Source organism: Chenopodium album, chromosome 17 (genome assembly GCF_948465745.1).
Source record: "Chenopodium album chromosome 17, dcCheAlbu1.1, whole genome shotgun sequence".
Classification (NCBI taxonomy): domain Eukaryota; kingdom Viridiplantae; phylum Streptophyta; class Magnoliopsida; order Caryophyllales; family Amaranthaceae; genus Chenopodium; species Chenopodium album.
In genome coordinates this window covers 18160617-18180903 of record NC_137850.1, presented here as the reverse complement: position 1 = coordinate 18180903, position 20287 = coordinate 18160617, and positions in this window count along the sequence as shown.

Here is a 20287-nt window from a genome sequence, read left to right as displayed (position 1 = left end):
ATCAAATGAATGTCAAACACGTTTAAACAAAGCTTTTTGATGCAAATGTAAGTCAAATGCATTTAACAAAGCTATTTCAATCAAATGAAAGTCAAACACATTCAAACAAAGCTTTTTGAATCAAATGAAAGTCAAATGCATTCAACAAAGCCATTTCAATCAAATAAAAGTCAAGTACATTCAAACAAAGCTTTTCGAAGCAAATGAAAGTCAAATGCATTCAACAAAGCTATTTGAATAAAATGAAAGTCAAACACATTCAAACAAACCTTTTTGAAGCAAATGAAAGTCAAATGCATTCAACAAAGCTATTTCAATCAAATGAAAGTCAAACACATTCAAACAAAGCTTTTTAAAGCAAATTAAAGTCAAATGAAATGAACAAAGCTATTTGACTTAAATAAAAGTAAAATACATTCAAACAAAGATCTTTGAAGGAAATGAAAGACAAATGCATTCAACAAAGCTATTTGAATCAAATGAAAGTCAAACACAATCAAACAAAGCTTTTTGAAGCAAATGGAAGTCAAATGCATTCAACAAAGCCATTTCAATCAGGTGAAAGTCAAACACATTCATAAAATAATTTTTGAAGCAAATGAAAGTTAAATGCAATCAACAAAGCAATTTGAATCAAGTGAAAGTCAAACACATTCAAAAAAAGCTCTTTGAAGCAAATGAAAGTCAAATGCATTCATCAAAGCTGTTTGAATCAAATGAAAGTTAAACACATTCAAACAAAGCTTTTTGAAGCAAATGAAAGTCAAATGCATTCAACAAAAATCTTTGAATCAAATGAAAGTCAAACACAATCAAATAAATCATTTTGAAGCAAATGAAAGTCAATTGCATTCAATAAAGCTATTTGAGTCAAATGAAAGTCAAACACATTCAAATAAATCATTTTGAAGCAAATGAAAGTCAATTGCATTCAATAAAGCTATTTGAGTCAAATGAAAGTCAAACACATTCAAACAAAGCTATTTGAAGCAAATAAATGTCAAATGCATTCAACAAAGCCATTTCAATTGAATGAAATTCAAACACATTCAAGCAAAGCTTTTTGAAGCAAATGAAAGTCAAATGCAATCAACAAAGCTATTTGACTCAAATGAAAATCAAACAAATTCAAACAAAGCTCTTTGAAGGAAATGAAAGTCAAATGCATTCAACAAACTGTTAGACTCAAATGAAATTCAAACACATTCGAATAAAGCTTTTTCACTCAAATGAAAGTCAAATGTATTCAAAAAAGCTATTTGAATCTAATGAATTCAAACACATTCAAACTAAGGTTTTAGAATCAAATAATAGTCAAACACATTCAAACAAAGCTGTTTGAAGCAAATGAAAGTCAAATGCAATCAACAAAGCTATTTGAATCAAATGAAAGTCAATCACATTCAAACAATGCTCTTTGAAGCAAATGAAAGTCAAATGAATTCAACAAAGCTGTTTGAATTAAATGAAAGTCAAACACTATTAAACAAAGCTTTTTGAATCAAATGAAAGTCAAATGCATTCAACAAAGCTCTTTGAATCAAATGAAAGTCAAACACATTCAAACAAAGGTTTTTGAAGTAAATGAAAGTCAAATGCATTCAACAAAGCTATTTGAATCAAATTAAACTCAAACACATTCAAACAAAGCTTTTTGAAGCACATGAAAATCAAATGCATTCAACAAAGCTATTTTAATCAAATGAAAGTCAAACACAATCAAACAAAGCATTTTAAAGCAAATGAAAATCAAATGCATTCAACAAAGCTATCTGAATCAAATGAAAGTCAAAGACATTCAAACAAAGCTTTTTGAAGCAAATGAAAGTCCAATGCAATCAACAAAGCCCTTTCAATAAAATGAAAGTAAAATACAATTAAATAAAGCATTTTGAAGCAAATGAAAGTCAATAGCATTCAACAAAGCTATTTGAATCATATGAAAATCAAACACATTCAAACAAAGCTTTTTAAAGCAAATGAAAGTCAAATGCGTTAAACCACGCCATTTCAATCAAATGAAAGTCAAACACAATCAAATAAAGTATTTTGAAGCAAATGAAAGTCAATTGCATTCCACAAAGCTATTTGAATCAAATGACACATTCAAACAAAGCTTTTTGAAGCAAATTAAAGTCAAATGCAATGAACAAAGCTATTTGACTCAAATGAAATTTAAACACATTCAAACAAAGCTCTTTGAAGGAAATGAAAGACAAATGCATTCAACAAAGCTATTTAAATCAAATGAAAGTCAAACACAATCAAACAATGCTCTTTGAAGCAAATGGAAGTCAAATGCATTCAACAAAGCCAATTCAATCAAGTGAAAGTCAAACACATTCAAACAAAAATTTTTAAAGCAAATGAAAGTCAAATTGCATTCAACAAAGCCATTTCAGTCAAATGAAAGTCAAACACGTTTAAACAAAGCTTTTTGATGCAAATGTAAGTCAAATGCATTTAACAAAGCTATTTCAATCAAATGAAAGTCAAACACATTCAAAGAAAGCTTTTTGAAGCAAATGAAAATCAAATGCATTCAACAAAGCCATTTCAATCAAGTCAAAGTCAAACACATTCAAACAAAGATTTTTAAAGTAAAAGAAAGTCAAATGCAATCAACAAAGCAATTTGATTCAAATGAAAGTACAATACAATCAAATAAAGTATTTTGAAGCAAATGAAAGTCAATTGCATTCAACAAAGCTATTTGAATCAAATGAAAATCAAACACGTTCAAGCAAAGCTTTTTGAGGAAAATGAAAGTCAAATGCATTCAATAAAGCCATTTCAATCAAGTGAAAGTCAAACATATTCAAACAAAGCTTTTTAAAGCAAATGAAAGTCAAATGCAATCAACAAAGCAATTTGATTCAAATGAAAGTAAAACACATTCAAAGAAAGCTTTTTGAAGCAAATAAAAGTCAAATGCATTTAACAAAGCCATTTCAATCAAATGAAAGTAAAACACAATCAAATAAAGCGTTTTGAAGCAAATGAAAATTAAATGCATTCAACAAAGCTATATGAATCAAATGAAAGTCAAAGACATTCAAACAAAGCTTTTTAAAGCAAATGAAAGTCAAATACATTTAACAAAGCCATTTCAATCAAATGAAAGTCAAACACAATCAAACAAAGCGTTTTAAAGCAAATGAAAGTCAAACACATTTAAACAAAGCTTTTTGATGCAAATGTAACTCAAATGCATTTAACAAAGCTATTTCAATCAAATGAATGTCAAACACATTCAAACAAAGCTTTTTGAAGCAAATGAACGACAAATGCATTCAACAAAGCCATTTCAATCAAGTTAAAGTCAAACACATTCAAACAAAGATTTTTAAAGTAAAAGAAAGTTAAATGCAATAAACAAAGCAATTTGATTCAAATGAAAGTCAAACACATACAAAGCTTTTTGAAGCAAATGAAAATCAAATGCATTCAACAAAGCAGTTTGAATCAAATGAAAGTCAAACACAATCAAATATTGCATTTTGAAGCAAATGAAAGTCAATTGCATTTAACAAAGCTATTTGAATAAATGAAAGTCAAACACATTTAAACAAAGCTTTATGAAGCAAATGAAAGTCAAATATATTCAACAAAGCCATTTCAATCAAATGAAAGTCAAACACAATCAAATAAAGCATTTTAAAGCAACTGAAAGTCAATTGCATTCAACAAAGCTATATGAATCAAATGAAAGTCAAACATTATCAAACAAAGCTTTTTGAAGCAGATGAATGTCTAATGCATTGAACAAAACCATTTCAATCAAATGAAAGTCAAACACAATCAAATAAAGCATTTTGAAGCAAATGAAAGTCAATTGCATTCAACAAAGCTATTTGAGTCAAATGAAAGTTTAACACATTCAAATAAACCTTTTTGAAGCAAATGAAAGTCAAATGCATTCAACAAAGCCATTTCAATCAATTGAAAGTCAAACACATTCAAACAAAGCTTTTTGAAGAAAATGAAAGTCAAATGCAATCAACAAAGCTATTTGACTCAAATGAAAGTCAAACACATTCAAACAAAGCTCTGTGAAGGAAATGAAAGTCAAATACATTCAACAAAGCTATTAGACTGAAATGTAAGTCAAACACATTTAAACAAAGCTTTTTCACTCAAATAAAAGTCAAATGCATTCAACAAAAAAAACTATTTGAATCAAATGAATTCAAACACATTCAAACAAAGGTTTTTAAATCAAATGAAAGTCAAACACATTCAAACTAAGCTTTTTGAAGCAAATTAAAGTCAAATGCAATCAACCAAACTATTTGAATCAAATGAAAGTCAATCACTTTCAAACAAAGGTTGTTTAAGCAAATGAAACTCAAATGCATTCAACAAAGCCATTTCAATCAAATGAAAGTCAAACACATTCAAACAAAGCTTTTTGAAGCAAATGAAAGTCAAATGCAATCAACAAAGGTATTTGAATCAAATGAAAGTCAAACATATTCAAACAAATCTCTTTGAAGCAAATAAAACTCAAATGCATTCAATAAAGTTGTTTGAATCAAATAAAAGTCAAACACATTCAAACAAAAATTTTTAAAGCAAATGAAAGTAAAATGCATTCAACAAAGCCATTTCAGTCAAACGAAAGTTAAACACATTCAAAAAAAAAAATTTTGAACCAAATGAAAATTAAATGCAATCAACAAAGTTATTTGAATCAAATGAAAGTCAAACACATTCAAAGAAAGCTTTTTGAAGCAAATGAAAATCAAATGCATTCAACAAAGCCATTTCAATCAAGTCAAAGTCAAACACATTCAAACAAAGATTTTTAAAGTAAAAGAAAGTCAAATGCAATCAACAAAGCAATTTGATTCAAATGAAAGTCAAATACATTCAACAAAGCTATTTGAATCAAATGAAAATCAAACACATTCAAGCAAAGCTTTTTGAGGAAAATGAAAGTCAAATGCATTAAATAAAGCCATTTCACAAAGCCATTTCACTCAAATAAAAGTAAAACACAATCAAATAAAGCGTTTTGAAGCAAATGAAAGTTAAATGCATGCAACAAAGCTATATGAATCAAATGAAAGTCAAAGACATTCAAACAAAGCTTTTCAGAGCAAATGAAAGTCAAATACATTTAACAAAGCCATTTCAATCAAATGAAAGTCAAACACAATCAAACAAAGCATTTTAAAGCAAATGAAGTCAAATGCATTCAACAAAGCTATTTGAATCAAATGAAAGTCAAACACATTTAAACAAAGCTTTTTGATGCAAATGTAAGTCAAATGCATTTAACAAAGCTATTTCAATCAAATGAAAGTTAAACACATTCAAACAAAGCTTTTTGAAGAAAATGAAAGGCAAATGCATTCAACAAAGCCATTTCAATCAAATGAAAGTCAAACACATTCAAACAAAGATTTTTAAAGTAAAAGAAAGTCAAATGTAATAAACAAAGCAATTTGATTCAAACGAAAGTCAAACACAAACAATGCTTTTTGAAGCAAATGAAAGTCAAATACATTCAACAAAGCAGTTTGAATCAAATGAAAGTCAAACACAATCAAATATAGCATTTTGAAGCAAATGAAAGTCAATTGCATTTAACAAAGCTATTTGAATAAATGAAAGTCAAACACATTTAAACAAAGCTTTTTGAAGCAAATGAAAGTCAATTGCATTCAACAAAGCTATTTGAGTCAAATGAAAGTTAAACACATTCAAATAAACCTTTTTGAAGCAAATGAAAGTCAAATGCATGCAACAAAGCCATTTCAATCAATTGAAAGTCAAACACAGTTAAACAAAGCTTTTTGAAGCAAATGAAAGTCAAATGCAATCAACAAAGCTATTTGACTCAAATGAAAGTCAAACACATTCAAACAAAGCTCTGTGAAGGAAATGAAAGTCAAATACATTCAACAAAGATGTTAGACTGAAATGTAAGTCAAACACATTCAAACAAAGCTTTTTCACTCAAATAAAAGTCAAATGCATTCAACAAAGCTATTTGAATCAAATGAATTCAAACACATTCAAACAAAGGTTTTTAAATCAAATGAAAGTCAAACACATTCAAACTAAGCTTTTTGAAGCAAATTAAAGTCAAATGCAATCAACCAAACTATTTGAATCAAATCAAAGTCAATCACTTTCAAACAAAGCTTGTTGAAGCAAATGAAACTCAAATGCATTCTACAAAGCTGTTTAAATCAAATAAAAGTCAATCACATTCAAACAAAGATTTTTGAAGCAAATGAAAGTCAAATGCAATCAACAAAGGTATTTGAATCAAATGAAAGTCAAACACATTCAAACAAATCTCTTTCAAGCAAAAAAACTCAAATGCATTCAATAAAGCTGTTTAAATCAAATAAAAGTCAATCACATTCAAACAAAGCTTTTTGAAGCAAATTAAAGTCAAATGCATTCGAAAAAGCTATTTGAATCAAATAAAAGTCAAACTCATTCAAACATAGCTTTGTGAAGCAAATGAAAGTCAAATGCATTCAAAAAAGCTGTTCGGATCAAATTAAAGTCAAACACAATCAAAGAAAGAATTTTGAACCAAATGAAAGTGAATTGCATTAAACAAAGCTATTTGAATCAAATGAAAGTCAAACACATTCAAACAAAGTTTTTTTATTCAAATGAAAGTCTAACACATTTAAACAAAGCTTTTTGAAGCAAATGAAAGTCAAATGCATTCAACAAAGCTATTTGAATCAAGTGAAAGTCAAACGTATTCAAACAAAGCTTTTTGAAGCAAATGGAAGTCAAATGCAATCAACAAAGCTATTTGAATCAAATGAACATCAAACACATTCAAACAAAGCTTTTTGAAGCAAATGAAAGTCAAATGCATTCAACAAGGCCATTTCAATCAAATGAAAGTCAAACACATTTAAACAAAGCTTTTTGAAGCAAATGAAAGTCAAATGCAATCAACATAGCTATTTGAATCAAATGAAAGTCAAACACATTCAAACAAAGCTCTTTGACGGAAATGAAAGACAAATGCATTCAACAAAGCTATTTGAATCAAATGAAAGTCAAACACAATCAAACAAAGCTTTTTGAAGCAAATGGAAGTCAAATGCATTCAACAAAGCAATTTCAATCAAGTGAAAGTCAAGCACATTCAAAAAAATAATTTTTGAAGCAATTGAAAGTTAAATGCAATCAACAAAGCAATTTGAATCAAATGAAAGTCAAACACATTCAAAAAAAGCTCTTTGAAGCAAATGAAAGTCAAATGCATTCATCAAAGCTGTTTGAATCAAATGAAAGTCAAACACATTCAAACAAAGCTTTTTGAAGCAAATGAAAGTCAAATGCATTCAACAATAATCTTTGAATCAAATGAAAGTCAAACACATTCAAACAAATCTTTTTGAGACAAATGAAAATCAAATGCATTCAACAGAGCTATTTGAATCAAATGAAAGTCAAACACATTCAAACAAAGCTTGTTGAAGCATATGAATGTCAAATGCATTCAACAAAGCCATTTCAATCGAATGAAAGTCAAACACAATCAAATAAATCATTTTTAAGCAAATGAAAGTCAATTGCATTCAACAAAGCTATCTGAGTCAAATGAAAGTTAAACACATTCAAACAAAGCTTTTTGAAGAAAATGAAAGTCAAATGCATTCAACAAAGCCATTTAAATCAAATGAAATTCGAACACATTCAAACAAAGCTTTTTAAAGCAAATGAAAGTCAAATGCAATGAAAAAAGCTATTTGAATCAAATGAAAGTCAAACACATTCAAGCAAAGCTCTTTGAAGCAAATGAAAGTCAAATGCATTCAACAAAACTGTTTGAATCAAATGAAAGTCAAACACTTTCAAACAAAGCATTTTGAATCAAATGAAAGTTAAATGCATTCAACAAAGGTATATGAATCAAATGAATTCAAACACATTAAAACAAAGGTTTTTAAATCAAACGAAAGTCAAACACATTCAAACAAAGCTTTTTGAAGCAAATGAAAGTCAAATGCAGTCAACAAAACTATTTGTATATAATGAAAGTCAAACACATTCAAACAAAATAGTTTGAATCAAAATGAAAGTCAAATGCATACAACAAAGGTCTTTGAAACTAATGAATTCATACACATTCAATCAAAGGTAGTTAAATCAAATGAAATTCAAACACATTCAAACAAAGCATTTGGAAGCTAATGAAAGTCAAATGCATTCAACAAATCTATTTGAATAAATTAAAGTCAAACACATTCAAAAAAAGCTTTTTGACTCAAATGAAATTCAAATGCATTCAGCAAAGCTATTTGATTCAAATAAAAGTCAAACACATTTAAACAAAGCTTTTTGAAGCAAATAAAAGTCAAATACATTCAAAAAAGCCATTTCTATCAAATGAAAGTCAACATGTTCAAACAAAGATTTTCGAAGCAAATGAAAGTCAAACACATTCAAACAAAGCTTTTTGAAGTAAATGAAAGTCAAATGCGTTCAACAAATCCATTTCAATCAAATTAAAGTCAAACACATTTAGAAAAAGCTTTTTAAAGAAAAAGAAAGTCAAATACAATCATTAAAGCTATTTGAATCCAATGAAAGTCAAACACATTTAAACAAAACTTTTTGAAGCAAATGAATGTCAAATGCAATGAACAAAGCTATTTGAATCAAATGAAACTCAAACACATTCAAGCAAAGCTCTTTGAAGTAAATGAACGTCAAATGCATTCAACAAAACTGTTTGAATCAAATGAAAGTCAAACACTTTCAAACAAAGCATTTTGAATCAAATGAAAGTTAAATGCATTCAACAAAGGTATATGAATAAAATGAATTCAAACACATTAAAACAAAGGTTTTTAAATCAAACGAAAGTCAAACACATTCAAACATAGCTTTTTGAAGCAAATGAAAGTCAAATGCAGTCAACAAAACTATTTGTATCAAATGAAAGTCAAACACATACAAACAAATTAGTTTGAATCAAAATGAAAGTCAAATGCATACAACAAAGGTCTTTGAAACTAATGAATTCATACACATTCAAACAAAGGTATTTAAATCAAATGAAATTCAAACACATTCAAACAAAGCATTTGGAAGCTAATGAAAGTCAAATGCATTCAACAAATCTATTTGAATAAATTAAAGTCAAACACATTCAAAAAAAGCTTTTTCACTCAAATGAAATTCAAATGCATTCAACAAAGCTATTTGATTCAAATGAAAGTCAAACACATTTAAACAAAGCTTTTTGAAGCAAATAAAAGTCAAATACATTCAAAAAAGCCATTTCTATCAAATGAAAGTCAACATGTTCAAACAAAGATTTTCGAAGCAAATGAAAGTCAAATGCATTCAACAAAGCAATTTGAATGAAATGAAAGTCAAACACATTCAAACAAAGCTTTTTGAAACTAATGAAAGTCAAATGCATTCAACTAAGCTATTTGATTCAAATGACAGTCAAACACATTCAAACAAAGCATTTTGAATCAAATGAAAGTCAAATGCATTCAACAAGGCCATTTGAATTAAATGAATTCAAACACATTCAGACAAAGGTATTTAAATCAAATGAAAGTCAAACACATTCAAAAAAAGCTATTGGAAGCTAATGAATGTTAAATGCATTCAACAAAGCTATTTGTATCAAATGAAAGTGAAACACATTCAAATAAACCTTTTTAAATCAAATGAAACTCAAATGCATGCGACAAAGCAAATTGAATCATATGAAAGTGAAACACATTCTAAAAAAGCTTTCTGAAGCAAATGAAAGTCAAATGCATTCAACAAATCCATTTCAATCAAATTAAAGTCAAACACATTTAGAAAAAGCTTTTTAAAGCAAAAGAAAGTCAAATACAATCATTAAAGCTATTTGAATCAAATGAAAGTCAAACACATTTAAACAAAACTTTTTGAAGCAAATGAAAGTCAAGAGCAATCATCGAAGCCATTTCAATCAAATGAAAGTCAAACAAATTTAAACAAAGCTTTTTGAAGCAAATGGAGGTCAAATGCATTGAACAAAGCTATTTGAATCAAATGAAAGTAAAACACATTCTAACAAAGTTTTTTGAAGCAAATGAAAGTCAAATGCATTCAACAAAGCTATTTTAATCAAATGAAAGATAAACACAATCAAACAAACCATTTTGAAGTAAATGAAAGTCAATTGCATTCAACAAAGCTATTTGAATTAAATGAAAGTCAAACACATTAAAAGAAAGCTTTTTGAAGCAAATGAAAGTCAAATACATTCAACTAAGCCATTTCAATGAAATGAAAGTTCACACATTCAAACAAAGATTATTGAAGCAAATGAAAGTTAAATGCATTCAACAAAGCTATTTGAATCAAATGAAAGTCAACCACATTCAAACAAAGATTTTTGACTCAACAAAGCTATTTGAATCAAGTAGAAGTCAAACACATTCAAATAAAGCTTTTTGAAGCAAATGGAAGTCAAATGCATTTAACAAAGCTGTTTGAATCAAATGAAAGTCAAACACTTTTAAACACAGCTTTTTGAATCAAATGAAAGTCAAATACATTCAAACAAAGCATTTTGAATCAAATGAAAGTTAAACACATTCAAAAAAAGAATTTTGAAGCAAATAAATGTAAATTGCATTAAACAAAGCTATTTGAATCAAATGAAAGTCAAACATATTAAAACAAAGCTTTTTGACTCAAATCAAAGTCAAATGCATTCAATAAAGCCATTTCAATCAAATGAAAGTCAAACACATTCAAACAAAGCTTTTTGAAGCAAATGAAAGTCAAATGCGTTCAACAAAGCGATTTCAATCAAATGAATGTCAAACACATTCAAACAAAGCTATTTGAATCAAATGAAAGTCAAAAGCATTCAACAAAGCCATTTCAATCAAATGAAAGTCAATCACATTCTAACAAAGCTTTTTAAAGCAAATGAAAGTCAAATGCATTCAACAAAGCTATTTGAATCAAATGAAAGTCAAACACATTCAAACAAAGCTTTTTAAAGCTACTGAAAGTTAAATGCATTCAAGAAAGCTATTTGATTCAAATGAAAGTTAAACACATTCAAACAAAGCATTTTGAATCAAATGAAAGTCAAATGCATTCAACAAAGGTATATGAATCAAATGAATTCAAACACATTCAAACAAAGGTTTTTAAATCAAAAGAAAGTCAAACACATTCAAACAAAGCTTTTTGAAGCAAATGAAAGTAAAATGCAGTCAACAAAACTATTTGTATCAAATGAAAGTCAAACACATTCAAACAAAGCAGTTTGAATCAAATGAAAATCAAATGCATTCAACAAACCTCATTGAATCAAATGAAAGTTAAACACATTCAAGCAAAGCATTTTGAAGCAAATGAATGTTAATTGCATTAAATAAAGCTATTTGAATCAAATGAAAGTCAAACATATTAAAACAAAGCTTTTTGACTCAAATGAAAGTGAAATGTTTTCAATAAAGCTATTTGAATTAAATGAAAGTCAAACACATTTATACAAAGCTTTGTGAAGCAAATGAAAGTCAAATGCATTCAACAAAGCTATTTGAATCAAATGCAAGTCAAACACATTCAAAAAAAGCTTTTTTAAGCAAATGGAAGTCAAATGCATTTAACAAAGCTATTTGTATCAAATGAAAGTCAAACACATTCAAACAAAGCTTTTTGAAGCATATGAATGTCAAATGCATTCAACAAAGCTATTTCAATCGAATGAAAGTCAAACACAATCAAATAAATCATTTTGAAGCAAATGAAAGTCAATTGCATTCAACAAAGCTATCTGAGTCAAATGAAAGTTAAACACATTCAAACAAAGCTTTTTGAAGCAAATGAAAGTCAAGTGCATTCAACAAAGCCATTTAAATCAAATGAAATTCGAACACATTCAAACAAAGCTTTTTGAAGCAAATGAATGTCAAATGCAATGAACAAAGCTATTTGAATCAAATGAAAGTCAAATACATTCAAGCAAAGCTCTTTGAAGCAAATGAAAGTCAAATGCATTCAACAAAACTGTTTGAATCAAATGAAAGTCAAACACTTTCAAACAAAGCATTTTGAATCAAATGAAAGTTAAATGCATTCAACAAAGGTATATGAATCAAATGAATTCAAACACATTAAAACAAAGGTTTTTAAATCAGACGAAAGTCAAACACATTCAAACAAAGATTTTTGAAGCAAATGAAAGTCAAATGCAGTCAACAAAACTATTTGTATCAAATGAAAGTCAAACACATTCAAACAAAGTAGTTTGAATCAAAATGAAAGTCAAATGCATACAACAAAGGTCTTTGAATCAAATGAATTCATACAATTCAAACAAAGGTATTTAAATCAAATGAAATTTAAACACATTCAAACAAAGCATATGGAAGCTAATGAAAGTCAAATGCGTTCAACAAATCTATTTGAATAAATTAAAGTCAAACACATTCAAAAAAAGCTTTTTGACTCAAATGAAATTCAAATGCATTCAACAAAGCTATTTGATTCGAATGAAAGTCAAACACATTTAAACAAAGCTTTCTGAAGCAAATAAAAGTTAAATACTTTCAAAAAAGCAATTTCTGTCAAATGAAAGTCAACATGTTCAAACAAAGATTTTCGAAGCAAATGAAAGTCAAATGCATTCTACAAAGCAATTTGAATGAAATGAAAGTCAAACACATCCAAACAAAGCTTTTTAAAACAAATAAAAGTCAAATGCATTCAACTAAGCTATTTGATTCAAATGACAGTCAAACACATTCAAACAAAGCATTTTGAATCAAATAAAAGCCAAATGCATTCAACAAGGCCATTTGAATTAAATGAATTCAAACACATTCAGATAAAGGTATTTAAATCAAATGAAAGTCAAACACATTCAAAAAAAGCTATTGGAAGCTAATGAAAGTTAAAAGCATTCAACAAAGCTATTTAAATCAAATGAAAGTGAAACACATTCAATCAAACCTTTTTAAATCAAATGAAACTCAAATGTATGCGACAAAGCAAATTGAATCATATGAAAGTCAAACACATTCTAACAAAGCTTTCTGAAGCAAATGAAAGTCAAATGCATTCAACAAATCCATTTCAATCAAATTAAAGTCAAACACATTTAGAAAAAGCTTTTTAAAGCAAAAGAAAGTCAAATACAATCATTAAAGCTATTTGAATCAAATGAAAGTCAAACACATTTAAACAAAACTTTTTGAAGCAAATGAAAGTCAAGAGCAATCATCGAAGCCATTTCAATCAAATGAAAGTCAAACACATTCAAACAACGCTTTTTGAAGCAAATGGAGGTCAAATGCATTGAATAAAGCTATTTGAATCAAATGAAAGTAAAACACATTCTAACAAAGTTTTTTGAAGCAAATGAAAGTCAAATGCATTCAACAAAGCTGTTTTAATCAAATGAAAGATAAACACAATCAAACAAACCATTTTGAAGTAAATGAAAGTCAATTGCATTCAACAAAGCTATTTGAATCAAATGAAAGTCAAATGCATTCAACAAAGGTATATGAATCAAATGAATCCAAACACATTCAAATAAAGGTTTTTAAATCAAAAGAAAGTCAAACACATTCAAACAAAGCTTTTTGAAGCAAATGAAAGTAAAATGCAGTCAACAAAGCAGTTTGAATCAAATGAAAGTCAAATGCATTCAACAAAGCTCATTGAATCAAATGAAAGTCAAACACATTCAAACAAAGCATTTTGAAGCAAATGAATGTCAATTGCATTAAATAAAGCTATTTAAATCAAATGAAAGTCAAAAATATTAAAACAAAGCTTTTTGACTCAAATGAAAGTGAAATGTTTTCAATAAAGCTATTTGAATTAAATGAAAGTCAAACACATTTAAACAAAGCTTTGTGAAGCAAATGAAAGTCAAATGCATTCAACAAAGGTATTTGAATCAAATGCAAGTCAAACACATTCAAACAAAGCTTTTTTAAGCAAATGGAAGTCAAATGCATTAAACAAAGCTATTTGAATCAAATGAAAGTCAAACACAATCAAACAAAGCATTTTGATGAAAATGAAAACCAATTGCATTCAACAAAGATACTTGAATTAAATGAAAATTAAACACATTTAAATAAAGCTTTTTGAAGTAAATGAAAGTGAAGTGCATTCAACAAACCCATTTCAATCAAATGAAAGTCAAATACATTCAAAAAAGGATTTTTGAAGCAAATGAAAGTCAAATGCACTCAACAAAAGTTCTTTGAATTAAATGAAAGTCAATCACATTTAATCAAAGATTTTTAAACCAAATAAAAGTCAAATGCTTCGACAAAGCTATTTGAATGAAATGAAAGTCAAACACATTCAAACAAAGATTTTTGAAGAAAATGAAAGTCAAATGCATTCAACAAAGCCATTAGAATCAAATGAAAGTCAAACACAATCAAATAAAGCATTTTGAAGCAAATGAAAGTCAATTACATTCAACAAAGCTATTTGAATCAAATGAAAGTCAAACACATTCAAACAAAGCATTTTGAAGCAAATGAAAGTCAAATGCATTCAACAAAACTGTTTGAATCAAATGAAAGTCAAACACTTTCAATCAAAGCATTTTGAATCAAATGAAAGTTAAATGCATTCAACAAAGGTATATGAATCAAATGAATTCAAACACATTAAAACAAAGGGTTTTAAATCAAACGAAAGTCAAACACATTCAAACAAAGCTTTTTGAAGCAAATGAAAGTCAAATGCAGTCAACAAAACTATTTGAATGAAATGAAAGTCAAACACATTCAAACAAAGTTTTTTGAAACTAATGAAAGTCAAATGCATTCAACTAAGCTATTTGATTCAAATGACAGTCAAACACATTCAAACAAAGCATTTTGAATCAAATGAAAGTCAAATGCATTCAACAAGGCCATTTGAATTAAATGAATTCAAACACATTCAGACAAAGGTATTTAAATCAAATGAAAGTCAAACACATTCAAAAAAAGCTATTGGAAGCTAATGAAAGTTAAAAGCATTCAACAAAGCTATTTGAATCAAATGAAAGTGAAACACATTCAAACAAACCTTTTTAAATCAAATGAAACTCAAATGCATGCGACAAAGCAAATTGAATCATATGAAAGTGAAACACATTCTAACTAAGCTTTCTGAAGCAAATGAAAGTCAAATGCATTCAACAAATCCATTTCAATCAAATTAAAGTCAAACACATTTAGAAAAAGCTTTTTAAAGCAAAAGAAAGTCAAATACAATCATTAAAGCTATTTGAATCAAATGAAAGTCAAACACATTTAAACAAAACTTTTTGAAGCAAATGAAAGTCAAGAGCAATCATCGAAGCCATTTCAATCAAATGAAAGTCAAACACATTCAAACAACGCTTTTTGAAGCAAATGGAGGTCAAATGCATTGAACAAAGCTATTTGAATCGAATGAAAGTAAAACACATTCTAACAAAGTTTTTTGAAGCAAATGAAAGTCAAATGCATTCAACAAAGCTGTTTTAATCAAATGAAAGATAAACACAATCAAACAAACCATTTTGAAGTAAATGAAAGTCAATTGCATTCAACAAAGCTATTTGAATCAAATGAAAGTCAAATGCATTCAACAAAGGTATATGAATCAAATGAATTCAAACACATTCAAATAAAGGTTTTTAAATCAAAAGAAAGTCAAACACATTCAAACAAAGCTTTTTGAAGCAAATGAAAGTAAAATGCAGTCAACAAAGCAGTTTGAATCAAATGAAAGTCAAATGCATTCAACAAAGCTCATTGAATCAAATGAAAGTCAAACACATTCAAACAAAGCATTTTGAAGCAAATGAATGTCAATTGCATTAAATAAAGCTATTTAAATCAAATGAAAGTCAAAAATATTAAAACAAAGCTTTTTGACTCAAATGAAAGTGAAATGTTTTCAATAAAGCTATTTGAATTAAATGAAAGTCAAACACATTTAAACAAAGCTTTGTGAAGCAAATGAAAGTCAAATGCATTCAACAAAGGTATTTGAATCAAATGCAAGTCAAACACATTCAAACAAAGCTTTTTTAAGCAAATGGAAGTCAAATGCATTAAACAAAGCTATTTGAATCAAATGAAAGTCAAACACAATCAAACAAAGCATTTTGATGAAAATGAAAACCAATTGCATTCAACAAAGATACTTGAATTAAATGAAAATTAAACACATTTAAATAAAGCTTTTTGAAGCAAATGAAAGTGAAGTGCATTCAACAAACCCATTTCAATCAAATGAAAGTCAAATACATTCAAACAAAGATTTTTGAAGCAAATGAAAGTCAAATGCACTCAACAAAAGTTCTTTGAATTAAATGAAAGTCAATCACATTTAATCAAAGATTTTTAAACCAAATAAAAGTCAAATGCTTCGACAAAGCTATTTGAATGAAATGAAAGTCAAACACATTCAAACAAAGATTTTTAAAGAAAATGAAAGTCAAATGCATTCAACAAAGCCATTAAAATCAAATGAAAGTCAAACACAATCAAATAAAGCATTTTGAAGCAAATGAAAGTCAATTACATTCAACAAAGCTATTTGAATCAAATGAAAGTCAAACACATTCAAACAAAGCATTTTGAAGCAAATGAAAGTCAAATGCATTTAACAAAGCCTTTTCAATCAAGTGAAAGTCAAACACAATCAAATAAAGCATTTTGAAGCAAATGAAAGTCAATTTGATTCAACAAAGCTATTTGAATAAAATGAAAGTCAAACACATTCAAACAAAGCTTTTTGAATCAATTGAAAGTCAAATGCATTCAACAAAGGTATTTGAATAAAATGAATTCAAACACATTCAAACAAAGGTTTTTAAATCAAATGAAAGTCAAACACATTCAAACAAAGCTTTTTAAAGCAAATGAAAGTCAAATGTAGTCAACAAAACTTTTGTATCAAATGAAAGTCAAACACATTCAAACAAAGCTTTTTGAAGCAAATGAAAGTGAAATGCATTCAACATAGGTATTTGAATCAAATGAATTCTAACACATTCAAACAAAGGTATTTAAATCAAATGAAAGTCAAACACATTCAAACAAAGCATTTTGAAGCTAATGAAAGCCAAATGCATTCAAAAAAGCTATTTGAATAAAATGAAAGTCAAACACATTCAAATAAAGCTTTTTGACTCAAATAAAAGTCAAATGCAATCAACAAAGCTATTTGATTCAAATCAAAGTCAAACACATTTAAACAAAGCTTTTTAAAGCAAATGAAAGTTAACTACATTGAACAAAGCTATTTGAATCAAATGAAAGTCAAGCACAATCAAACAAAGAAGTTTGAAGGAAATGAAAGTTAAATGCAATCAACAAAGCTATTTGAATCAAATGAAAGTCAAACACATTCAAACAAAGCTTTTTGAAGCAATTGAAAGTCAAATTCATTCAACAAGGCCATTTCAATCAAATGAAAGTCAATCACATTCAAACAAAGCTTTTTGAAGCAAATGAAAGTCAAATGCAATCAACAAAGTTATTTGAATCAAATAAAAGTCAAACTCATTCAAACTAAGCTTTTTGAAGCTAATGAAAGTGAAATTCATTCAACAAAGCTATTTGAATCAAATGAAAGTCAAACACATTCAAACAAAGCAGTTTGAATCAAATGAAAGTCAAATGCATACAACAAAGGTATTTGAATCAAATGAATTCATACACATTCAAAAAAAGGTATTTAAATCGAATGAAATTCAAACACATTCAAACAAAGCATTTGGAAGCTAATGAAAGTCAAATGCATTCAACAAATCTATTTGCATCAAATGAAAGTCAAACACATTAAAAAAAAAAAGCTTTTTGACTCAAATGAAATTCAAATGAATTCAACAAAGCTATTTGATTCAAATAAAAGTCAAACATATTTAAACAAAGCTTTTTGAAGCAAATAAAAGTCAAATACATTCAAAAAAGTCATTTCAATCAAATGAAAGTCAACATGTTCAAACAAAGATTTTCGAAGCAAATGAAAGTCAAATGCATTCAACAAATCTATTTGAATGAAATGAAAGTCAAACACATTCAAACAAAGGTTTTTGAAACTAATAAAAGTCAAATGCATTCAACAAAGCTATTTGATTCAAATGACAGTCAAACACATTCAAACAAAGCATTTTGAATCAAACGAAAGTCAAATGCATTCAACAAGGCCATTTGAATTAAATGAATTCAAACACATTCAGACAAAGGTATTTAAATCAAATGAAAGTCAAACACATTCAAACAAAGCATTTTAAATTAAATGAAAGTCAAATGCATTGAACAAAAGTATATGAATCAAATGAATTCATACACATGCAATTAAAGGTTTTTAAATCAAACGAAAGTCAAACACATTCAAACAAAGCTTTTTGAAGCAAATGAAAGTCAAATGCAGTTAACAAAACTAATTGTATCAAATGAAAGTCAAACACATTCAAACAAAGCAGTTTGAATCAAATGAAAGTCAAATGCATACAACAAAGGTATTTAAATCAAATGAATTCATACACATTCAAACAAAGGTATTTAAATCAAATGAAATTCAAACACATTCAAACAAAGCATTTGGAAGCTAATGAAAGTCAAATGCATTCAACAAATCTATTTGAATCAAATGAAAGTCAAACACATTCAAAAAAAGCTTTTTGACTCAAATGAAATTCAATTGAATTGAACAAAGCTATTTGATGCAAATAAAAGTCAAACACATTTAAACAAAGCTTTTTGAAGCAGATAAAAGTCAAATACATTCAATAAAACCATTTCAATCAAATGAAAGTCACCATGTTCAAACAAAGATTTTCAAAGCAAATGAAAGTCAAATGCATTCAACAAATCTATTTGAATGAAATGAAAGTCAAACACATTCAAACAAAGCTTTTTGAAACTAATGAAAGTCAAATGCATTCAACAAAGCTATTTGATTCAAATGACAGTCAAACTGATTCAAACAAAGCATTTTGAATTAAATGAAAGTCAAATGCAATCAACAAGGCCATTTGAATTAAATGAATTCAAACATATTCAGACAAAGGTATTTAAATCAAATGAAAGTCAAACACATTCAAACAAAGCTATTGAAAGCTAATGAAAGTCAAATGCATTCAACAAAGCTATTTGAATCAAATGAAAGTAAAACACATTCAAACAAACCTTTTTAAATCAAATGAAACTCAAATGCATGCGACAAAGCAAATTGAAACAAATGAAAGTCCAACACATGCAAACAAAGCTTTTTGAAGCAAATGAAAGTCAAATGCATTCCACAAATCCATTTCAATCAAATAAAAGTCAAACACATTCTGAAAAAGCTTTTTAAAGCAAAAGAAAGTCAGATGCAATCATTAAAGCTATTTGAATAAAATGAAAGTCAAACACATTCAAACAAAACTTTTTGAGCAAATGAAAGTCAAGAGCAATCATCGAAGCCATTTTAATCAAATGAAAGTCAAACACATTCAAACAAAGCTTTTTGAAGCAAATGGAGGTCAAATGCATTGAACAAAGCTATTTGAATCAAATGAAAGTAAAACACATTCAAACAAAGCTTTTTGAAGCAAATGAAAGTCATATGCATTCAACAAAGCTGTTTTAATCAAATGAAAGTCAAACACAATCAAACAAACCATTTTGAAGTAAATGAACGTCATTTGTATTCAACAAAGCTATTTGAATCAAATGAAAGATAAACACATTTAAAGAAAGCTTTTTGAAGCAAATGAAAGTAAAAAACAATCAAATAAGCCATTTCAATGAAATGAAAGTTAACACATTAAAACATAGATTTTTGAAGCAAATGAAAGTTAAATGCATTCAATAAAGCGATTTGAATCAAATGAAAGTTAACCACATTCAAACAAAGATTTTTGACTCAAATGATAGTCAAATGCACTCAACAAAGCTATTTGAATTAAATGAAAGTCAAACACATTTAAACAAAGCTTTTTGAAGCAAATGAAAGTGAAATGCATTCAACAAAGCTCTTTGAATCAAGTAGAAGTAAAACACATTCAAACAAAGATTTTTGAAGCAAATGGATGTTAAATGCGTTTAACAAAGCTATTTGAATCAAATGAAAGTCAAAGACATTTAAACAAAGCTTTTTGAAGCAAATGAAAGTCAAATGCATTCAACAAAGTTGGTTGAATCAAATGAAAGTCAAACACAATAAAAAAAGCATTCTGAAGCAAATGAAAGTCAATTGCATTCTACAAAGCTATTTGAATCAAATGATAGTCAAACACATTTAAACAAAGTTTTTTGAAGCAAATGAAAGTCAAATACGTTCA